This window comes from Passer domesticus, chromosome 1 (assembly GCF_036417665.1).
Source record: "Passer domesticus isolate bPasDom1 chromosome 1, bPasDom1.hap1, whole genome shotgun sequence".
NCBI classification, from domain to species: Eukaryota; Metazoa; Chordata; class Aves; order Passeriformes; family Passeridae; genus Passer; species Passer domesticus.
The window spans coordinates 21,033,976-21,044,563 of NC_087474.1; the positions used below are offsets into that span (position 1 = coordinate 21,033,976).

The window sequence follows — 10,588 nt, forward strand, 5'->3', positions numbered from 1 at the left end:
ATGACTCATTTCACTTTCTCACTGGTGATAAGGCAATTTTCTGACATCTTCTTGTGCTTAGATTTCTTCTCTTGGTCTTGCCATTTGTAAAGGTGCAACCTGCTTTGAGAAGGAAAGAGAATATGTGGCCAGGACTCAGCTTGTTTCACAGTGTGCTGAGTCACAATGCTGTCTTTTATAACAGTGTTGCCTTTGAGATGTTCGTTTTTTCATCTGCAGCAGTTTTCATGAATAAATTACTTCAAAAAACCCCAGCGAATTTGTGAAAAGGTCTTTTTGTGCCCTGTAATTATCTCATAGAATTTAATCTGGGAAGGTACTGCCTAAAATGCTTAAAGCAATGAAGTAGACAATGTTTAACTCATGCTCATTTTTAAAACAATCTGTTTTCTGATACTTACAATAGTGATGAGGTATATTTTTAATACATTGTGTATTGTCCACACTTGAATATTCTTTCTCTGACAGGACCATTATTCTACCTCAAACTAGCAGAATGAGGTTTTTTCACTTGCTAAAAATTAAATTGCTATTTTCTAGCTCCTATAACAAAGGAAACAGCCCTGGAATCTTACTTTTTAAACAACAGAGCTCTGTATGAATTGAAAATTAAAAATAAACAAACCACCCTAAGGAATATCTGTCATGTAAATTTTAATTTGGCATTTTAAAGGCTTGATACATAATTTTCATACTATGAAAACTACCTACTTAAAAGATACATATTTGTATTACAATATGTGCTAAGCAAATTGAAGGTGGCACTAGTAGTTCTATTATAACAAAACAGTTTCAGAAAGTTGTAAATTAAGTTTCCTATATCTTTGAGTGTGAGAATGCAAATTTTTTTTAAGGTAGGTATAATTACTGAAATCATCTTCAGATGCTGTTAGGTTCTGTCACTTACCTCTGCTATGTGACATCATACATCAGTGCTTTTTGGAACACAATTACTTAATTGCTTGTGGTGATAGTTAATTTCTATTTCCCTCCAGATAAAGATCATTTTGAACTCTCTTTTCTGAGCTCCTTTGTTCCATGAGATTTTTCCATTCCAACAAGGATTGACAGAAAGCTGTAACTACATTATAGCTGCTATCATCTATGTCTTCTTCCCCATGCTATTTAACTGGCAGTATCAAAAGGCAGATCACAGAGCCTGGCTCACCTGATTTAGTCCCCTCAATCTATTTTTTTTTTAGCGACTGTTAAATCATGCAAGCTGAAGGCTGGATAGCCTAAACAGAAACAGTTTTCCCATGTTATTGACATTATTTGTCCAACTTGAAGTCAGAAGATGAGAATTCTTCAACATCATCAAAGTTTGGTATTGTAGAGAGGATTTCAACGTCTCGCTAACATCCATAATGATGAGGTCATTTATTACCTTAAAAGATGTGAACGTTGGAAATTAACATCCATGGAGCCATCAACAAGGAAGTTTTATACTATGAGTCATAGGCTGCCATTTTAGAAACCCAGCCTTCACTTCCACAGGGATGATTCTGCCCATTAAGACACTACTGCACAGTTATTATCACTAATCTGTGTTTATGCAAGTAATGCATGGACCACACAACAAGGATGAAGAGGCAGACAAAACATTCTCTAAGCAGCTGGGAAAAGTCTCACAATTGCTGGCCTTTGTTCTGATGGGGACTTAGGGATGTCTGCTGGAAATACAATACTGCTGAGAGGGGACAGTCTAGGAGGTTCCTGGAGTGTGTGGAAGGACCAGAAGGAGTATCCAGGGAACTACAGGCCTCTCTGCTTGACCTTACTGCTGGGAAAGGTCATGGAACAGGATCATCTTGAGTGCCATAATCTAGCACATTCAGGACACCAGGGAATCTGGCTCAGCCAGCATGGGTTTCTGAAAGGCAGATCCTGCTTCACAAACCTGATCTCCTTATATGACAACAAACCTGTGGATGAGGGGAAGGCTGTGGTTGTGTCTACCTAAACTTCAGTAAAGCCTTTACCACCATTTCCCACAGTATTCTCCTGAAAAAAAACCTAGCTCCTCATTACTTGGGTGGGAGTTTTGTTCACTGGGTAAAATCTGTCTGGATGCACGGGCCCAGAGACTGGTGGTGAAAGATGCTACATCCTGTAGATGACTGGTCACTAGTGGCTTTCCCCAGGGCTCAGTACCAGGGCTATTTGTATTTTATATCATTACCAATGATCCAGATGAGGGGATCAAGAGTACGCTCAGTCAATGTGAAGCTGACACCAAGCTGGGTGTGAGTGTTGATCTGCTGGTGGGTAGGAGGGCTCTGCAGAGGGACCTCAACAGGCTGGATAAAAGTGGCAAGATCGAGGACATGAGGTTCAACAGGACCCTGTGCCAGGTCCTAACACTTTGGCTACAATAATCCCATACAGTGCTACAGGATGGGGTAGAGCAACTGGAAATTGGCCCAGTGGAGAAGGACCTGGGGATGCTGATTGACAGCACCTGAACATGACCAAGAGTGTGCCCAGGTGGCCAAAAGGCCAGTGGCATCCTGGCCTGGGTCAGCAATGGTGCAGCCAGCAGGACCAGGGCAGTGACTGTCCCCCTGTACTCAGCACTGGTGAGGCCATACCTCAAGTACTGCATTCAGTTCTGGGCTCAGTTCAGGAAGAACATTGAGGTGTTGGAGTGTGTCCAGAGAAGGGCAACAAGGCTGGTGAAAGGTCTGGAGCACAAATCCTATGAGGAACAGTCAAGAGTACTGGCGTTGTTTAGCCTGGAGAGAAGGAGGCTCAGGTAAACCTTAATTCTCCCCACAGCTGCCTCAGAGGAGGTTGTAGTGGGATTGGGGGATTGGTCTATTCTCCCACGTAACAAGACAAGACTTTTGTGAACAAATATTGGCAATTATGTTTGAACTTTAATAAATTTATAACCTAAATCACAAAACTGTTAAATCTGTTCAGTGGCTTTCAGTAATCAAGTGCAGTGCATGATGATTTAATATCAAACTCAGTATAGTTGTTTATTTTATTATTGTCTATTCCTGAGTGTGTCACATAATGTGAGGTGATGTGCAAGCACAGAATAAATAAGAGTTCTTGCTCTGAAGTTCCTTCCATTTCCATTAACACAGCCACACAGGAGAAACTGCGAGGAAACAATGAGATCACACTGAATGGCAATGATCTTGGCATACCAGAAACTTAATCTAAATAAAGTTATTTTCCTATGCACTGTGACCAAATTTAGACAAAAGACTAAGGGATGCATCCTGTGAGATATTTCCCTGGAAAATACAGGGAATTGTAATGGTGGAGTAAGTAGTAACATAAAACAAAAAAGTCTGTTTTGGAAATGCAGGTGGACAGAGTGTTTTTTCTTTGGATGCAAAGTTTATTGATCTACAAAGTTAAGCACAAAATTTCAGTAAATATTTTGGGAAGGGAAGAAAAACAGAGGCAGAAAAAATATTGAAAACGTTCATTTGGACTTTTTAGGTTAAATTCAGAAGATGATTTAAGAGGCATTCAAGCAAAAGAAACCTTTGTGTTCAGTAGTTACGACACATACAATCCTTGTGCAGACAGATTTTTTCTTCAATTCACCTTGTAAGTGAATGATGAATGAATCATTCTCTTTTATTCTTTTTTCCTTTGTCTGAAACATTATTCAACTCTTCTATCAAAATGCAAGGGTTAAACTGAAAGACATCTGAGAACATTACACAGACTAATGGCAAAGGCTGTTCCAGCAATGTGATACAGAATGATGAAACTGGTGGTCTGCATAGAGTAGGTAATTATATGCTGGAAAAGATTCACAGCCAATGAACTGCTGGAGCCTGGGTTTGTAAATACTGTTTAAATCAACTTGTCAGCCTAGCACTTGCTTTATTAAAATGTCTACTTGGAAGCACATTCAAGTCAAAATTATTTTCTTCCATTTGAACACATGGATTATGTTTTGTTTTCTTTAAATTGCTTTAAATCAACACTAAACTGAAAGTAGCTGCCTGCTGTTTCACTGAAAACAACAACCATCTCTTCTTAGAAGTCAACATCATTATAATTCTACTCATCCATATGATACATAAACAAAGTATTGATAATCCATGAGGGCATGGGAAAGGAGGATTTAACTTCTGTCAGAGCAAGGAGGTGGAGCAGTGGTGGGAAACCAAGAGTAAAGCTCAGCAAGAAAAAATGGCCTTACTGCCAAAGTTCCCACAGGACATGAGCAAGACAAAAGGAAATGTAGAGGGAAGACCATGGCCATTGTGAGAGTCTGGGTGAGCTGGGTGTTTAATGGGTGAATGAGAAAGGCTGGGCTGAGGATTCATAGAGGGAGTGGTCCATATTTACCTTCAGTCAATCTGTATGGAACATGGGACAGTTTCCAGCTTCCAGTTAAAGGTAGGGAGAAGAAGATGTCTGTGTTCCCTTTCCTGTGTTCATAGGCTGCATGTTATTGCATTCAGCTGTACTGAAAAACACCAGTAAGTGGTGACTTACAGAAGCCACACTGAGATTTTGTGGCCCTGGCTGTTCTTCTGTGAGGTTTTGAGACGCTCTGGTTAGAGGCATGAGAGATGCTTGAATTTTCAAAGTTCTACAAAGTAAACATAGAGAGCTGGTTGCAACATTTGTAAATTAAAGATTGCTTTAATCTTCAGCAACAGATTTATGAAATATTGCTTTAAATTCTGCTTCACAGCCAACTGAGTTTATTTCAGAAAAAAAGGCAATTTAAAATAACCCATAGATTACTTTGCCTACTAAAGAGTATAAATTATCCCTAACTAAATTTTGTCAGTAGAGTATGTTGAGATACTTAGATAAAACATGTTTGACATTTATTGCAGAATGATCCCTTTCCAAACACTTCAAGTCACTAAAGGGAAATGTGGGGTGAATTATTATGGGGCTGGTGATCTTTTTGCTGACACATATGATAATTACTAAAGATGGAATGCTTAGACTTTTTAATTAGTTGTTTTGTTTGTTTTGGTTTGCTTTTAGTATAGTGCAGTACTATGTAATCAGACAGCATTGCATTAAAATTCCAATGTTAAAAATACTGTAAACATGTAAAAATGTATCTTAATGTGGCAGATGCTGTTGCTAAATATATATTTACTAGGATGCAGAAGAAATCTTTCTGAGGTAAAAGCAAAAAATCTAAGCAATCTCTTCTTTAAGTTAAATGTTTAGCAATGACTCCTGCCCCAGATTCTTAACAAATCAACAGTTTTTGAACACATAGTCTCAGCAAAATGCAATTTCCAGTCCCAGCCTTTTCTGAAGATTATTTTTCAGGGTAGAATTGTGATTTTTACAGTTAATTTTGCCTCAATATCCCCAAGACAAAATACAAATCTTACCATGGGAAATTAAATATATTTCAGCTAAAATGTAACTGTGGTAGGTATCAATAGCATGCACCACTCTGTATGAGCCAAGAAATCTGTGAGTGGCCCTAGCCTGGAAGTACACACTGTTTTGCTACTAGCTGGTGCGTCTGGAGTCTCTGCAAACCACCCTCATGTTCCACATCTAGGTTGCTGGAGTACACACAAGACAAGTTCTCCAGCCTTGATGGAGCCGTGGCTCTGCTTCCCAATTTATCCCACTCACCCCAGAGCACCTGGAACAGCTTTCTGGAACAGGTGCAAGCCATCAGTGTCCTATAGGAGCCATCTGTATCTGTCCATACCTTTTGGCTGGAGACAATAGCTAACCTAGATTTGCTGCTGTCTGAGGCCGCAGAAAGGAGCCTAATGCAGTTAGCAAACAATTATCTTATTTTATTAAATGTAATTACATACCATATTCCTTCTCCTGATCCTTTTTCCTTTAGGCTCAAAACAGAAAAAGGAAAAAATAAAAAAACTCCTTTAAAACCATTTAAATATATTCTCTCAAGGTTGTGTCTAATGTGTACCTTTGCAAATTACCAGATGTGAGGGGAGAGGTAGTTACTGCCTACAAACTCTTATCTTATTTCTGTTTATGAAAGTGAACAGGCAAATACAGATGGTATTTGAGTGAGAAAGGCAAAAAATAATTTCCAAAGCACAGCTGGTTCTCCAAGATATGTGCAAATCTATACTATTTCTTACCATGGTTACAGAAGATTCAACTACTTCAGTCCTCAAATTTTCATGGTTTGCAAAGTACTGGTAAGGTAAACTACTTGTTCTCGAGTTAAAACAGCATTTCCCCCCAATTTCTGTCAATATTTCCATTTTAAAACTGAAGAATACTGTGATTTGCTCCTCTGTGCCTTTACTTGCCAGTTTTCCAGCTCTCATGCTTTTCCCATGAGACATTGTACTATGAATGAAAATTCATAATTGACTATATTTACTATAAGGCATCAGTTAAATAACTGCATGCTTCCAACAAAAGGTGCCAATGATTACTCAACAGAGCACTTCAGGACAACTTATCACAGGCTTTGGTTAAATCAAACACTGGTTTTAGCAGGAAATTCAGTCCTTCTTCAGTGTTAGCCATTTTCTTACTATTTCTTTATTTGGGAGATCCTCTCTTTAATGTAATTCCTTTTCTGTAGGAGGAATCACATAGACAGTGCTTCTGCCCTTAATTTTCTGGTTTTGCAAAGCACATACAAGAGCCACTTTAATCTCATTAATATTCATATTAATAATTTTTACCTGACAGAATTGAAGAAAACAGTCTAAAGAATTACTGGTTACCTTTGAGAATTTTCATTTTATAAAAATGTATATTTTCCAACATTGCTTGACTATGCATAGAAACCCAAATAGACTACTTTGGGGAAAAAAAAAAGTGATCTAAAGTCCTACCACAGTTACTGGATGTAGTGGTTTAACCCCAGCCAGCAGCCAAGCTCCAGGCAGCCACTGGCTTGCTCCCCCACCAATGAGACTGGGGAGAGATTTGGAAGAGCAAACAGTAGAGAAATATGTTGACATAAAAACAGTTTAATAGAGAAAGCAACTGCTTACATAATCAAAACAAACCAAGAAATTCAGTCACTGTTTCCCTTGGGCAGGCAGGTGTTCAGCCATCCACAGGAGAACAGGGCCCCATCACGTGTAACAGTCACTTGGGAAGACAAACACCATCATCCAAACTTCCCCCCATTCCTCCTTCTTCCCTCCCACTTTACATACTGAGCATGGCACCACATGGTCTGGAATACCCCTCTGGTCACTTTGGGTCACCTGTCCCAGCTGTGTCCCCTCCCTGCACTCCCAGCTCCATTGCCTTTGTGGCAGTACCAAAAGCAGAAAAGGCCTTGGCTCTGTGTAAGCTCTGCTCAGCAACAACAAAAACATCTCTATATTATCAACCCCATGTTCAGCACAAATCCAAAACACAGCTCCATGACAGCCAGCATGAAGAAAATTAACTCTACCCAAGTTGAAACCACCATATTCTAATGATGTAACACACAAATTAAAAACCCTCCTGTGGCACTACTAATATTGCATGACTTCTTCAGGCAGAAGGCTTCCTGACACTGCTGCTTAATTTAAATCAGGATGATATCTTGCAATTTAATAAGACGGAACTATTTCTGCAACAGAACTTCTATTTCAGGAAAAAAAAAACAACACCAGCACTGTCTACAGCTCTCATCTTTATCAGCACACTGCCTTTTAAATCCTCAAAATACAAAATACTCCTGCATACTGTGAATAACCACTTAATTTTAAAAGCTCATTATAAAGTGTAAATAAATCCGTACCCACCACATAATGATACTTTACTGTCAATGTGAGTAAAGCAGAGATCTAACCTGCACAATCAAAGAGCTGTTGAGCTGCCTAACACAGTGGCATCATGTTCTTGACAAGGGCTTTGGTCATCTTGACAATTGTATTAAGGCTCAGTGAATGTGCCCAAGCAAAACTGTAGCAATACATGCCTGGTTTTGCACTGAAATATTTCTTTAACTAACACTAAAGATATATAAGCCTCAAAACCAATAATGCTCTTTGTTTTTGGAATGGTATGTAGCATGTTTTTGTCAAATGAGTTCTGTAAATGCTAATTATATTAAAGTTTGCAATAATTGGTCTTCAAAGAGTGTCTTGTGATTCCTTCATTTGCAGTAGGCGAGCTCAGGAGGCCCTTGGCACCTTCCCTTGGAGTGTGTGTGCAACATATCCAGGTTTCCACAGGGGCAGTGCCAGAGGTCTGTGCATTCCTTTCCTGGCTGCTCTCAGCTGTAGCTCTGGGACAAAAAGGTCTTGAGGTGTGTTCTGTATTCTTCCTTTATAACCTTATGCCCTTTAGATCTCATCTTTCTCCTTCAATAAGTAATTTTAATATCAGTCTCTGGATTTCAGACACAGAATCTAACAAACTTTCAAAGAGTTTACTAAGTTAAAATCATTCTTGAATTATCTCCCATGTTTACTTTGCACTGATACTTTTATTTATTTCATAGGAATTAACAGAATTTTCTGAAAATCAAAAGCTGGTCTCATGTTGACTCTATTCCCATATTAATTCTAAGCGTTATTTTTCTATTGTAACCGAAACAGAATTCAGACAAAAGTACCAAATCTTTCTTATCCTACTTATGTAAAATGTAAGAGGGATGCCATATCTTTTTCAGAGATGCATCAGAATAAAAGGATGATATGTAAATCCTATTCTTTTAGAGATGTGGTAAAGAAAAGACTTTTAAACTATCTCCAGATGAAGACATCAATCTCTTGACCTTTAAAAACTAAGAAAAATATTAGTGGCATGATATTTTAAACTGTGTCTCAAATTACAATAAATGTGTAGCAGTAATAAAAAAGAAATCAATAAAAGAAATCCACAGGATCTATAATTCCATTTTGGATTACTGCTGGTGAAATAACTTGAGCTGGACAACACAGTACAAAAATTTTTGTGGAACATAACAAATATTTTTTTCAGCAGAAAGTTTATGTATATTTAAAAAAGTAATAAATGTGTAATACATGTTACTGAAATTTGACCTCCCCTCCCATTCTACAGTGCCCTCTCCTTCCCCCCCAAAAAAAGACAAAATGAAAGACTTGTTTTGCTTTGGACCAAGTTAATTTTAAAAAGATACAACTTCCCAAAGAAATGAAATATTTTGTTTCATTCACAATTAAAGAAAATTAATTTATAGAAAGACCACTGCTTCAATATCACATACTGTATTTTTCACTTTCCTAAAAATGGACCAGTGTTGATTCATTATTCCTTAAACCCTTTTAGGATTAAGTTTATAGGAACTTCTATTGAAAACTGAATAAAAATGGGAAAGAACATTAAGATTTAGCTGACTTCTTCAAGCATTAAAAACTGTAATTATGTACCTTGTGTTGTTTGATGCTCACCTATGGCTGCCAGGAGCTGCAAATTTATATTAGTGTGGGGTTTTTTGAAAGTGAAAGGGAGGTTGTGCATTTTTTTTCGAAGATGAGCAAGTTGTATAACTCATGAGAAACTGCTGATGCAGACAGCTTAGCAAGTTTCAAGGAAGTGATTGCATATTTATGTGGAATAGAAGAACCTTCACATTTGCATTAGGTAGGATATAAATAAATCTGAATATCTTGTCTTCCCCTAATTGTCTAGCATTTTATCTTTATCAGTAGAATTTAATTAATAAAATCCTCAATTCAGAACTAACCCTCAATTTAGAATGAATGAAAATCTTGTTGTAAAAAACACATGGTATATAATTAATGGGAACAATCAAAACCATAGCAGTCTTATTCTCAACTATATACCCATGCCCATACTCATGATCTAGGAATTTATAATTCTCAAATGACTGGATTAATAAACTACTTGCCATATCTGTAATCAAACATGTATTTTTGTTAACCACTCAATTACAGAACACAAAAGGATGCATTTATTTCAGGTCTTGCTGCTGCATGAGTGGTCTTCTTGAGCCTCTTCAACATTTCAGTGGTAAAACACATCAGCATATACCAAGAAGAATTTTGAGAAGACACAGTGGCTGTATTCAGCACCTGAACAAGAGCCATCTTTGCCTTCTTTGCTGCTGTAAATACATTTATATGCCAGCAGTTTCAAATAAGGAACTACAGCAAACATCTGCCCATCAAAAATCAGTGTTATGTTTTGTGCTTTCTTCTAAGCAACATAAAAAGATCTCTGCCAACTACTTTCTTAAAAAAAGCAGCAATGTTGAAAATGTATTGTGTAAAAATCAGCTGTGATGAAGAATGTCCTCATAATTACACAGCACAGAGCCTATAATGTTAAAATATTTTCAATATATGCTCCTTTTGTTGTTAACTGTGGTTTGTAAGTTTAGAGACGGGAAGCACTTATAAACTTCTCTGTCTCAGTTTGGTTATTTTTTGAAAATATTTTAAAAATTAATAAATACAGACTCTGCTTGACTAAGTTATTTTACAAGTATTTCTAGACTGAAAAATTATTCAATATGTCAGAACACAGAATCACAGGACAGTTGGGGTTGCAAGTGACCTCTGGGTATTTTCTAGTCCAACCTCAATGCCCAGGCAGGACACATTTTAATTTGAAATATTTTGTTCTGACAGCAATGAACTATGCAGAATTTTAGTTAGAAACTCAGTTAATCTTTCTGGATTTTGTTTATTTTCTGGAT

General features: G+C 37.6%; 1 long non-coding RNA gene across 1 annotated transcript; it reads right to left on the reverse strand.

Annotated features, from left to right (window-relative positions):
- Nucleotides 1-2,719: 2,719 nt before the first annotated feature.
- LOC135287221 (uncharacterized) lies at nucleotides 2,720-5,541 on the reverse strand. Its single transcript, XR_010351040.1, has 3 exons — nucleotides 5,343-5,541; nucleotides 4,324-4,570; nucleotides 2,720-3,109 (listed from the first exon to the last, which is right to left on the reverse strand). It is a non-coding gene; the product is annotated as an uncharacterized LOC135287221 (long non-coding RNA).
- Nucleotides 5,542-10,588: the final 5,047 nt, after the last annotated feature.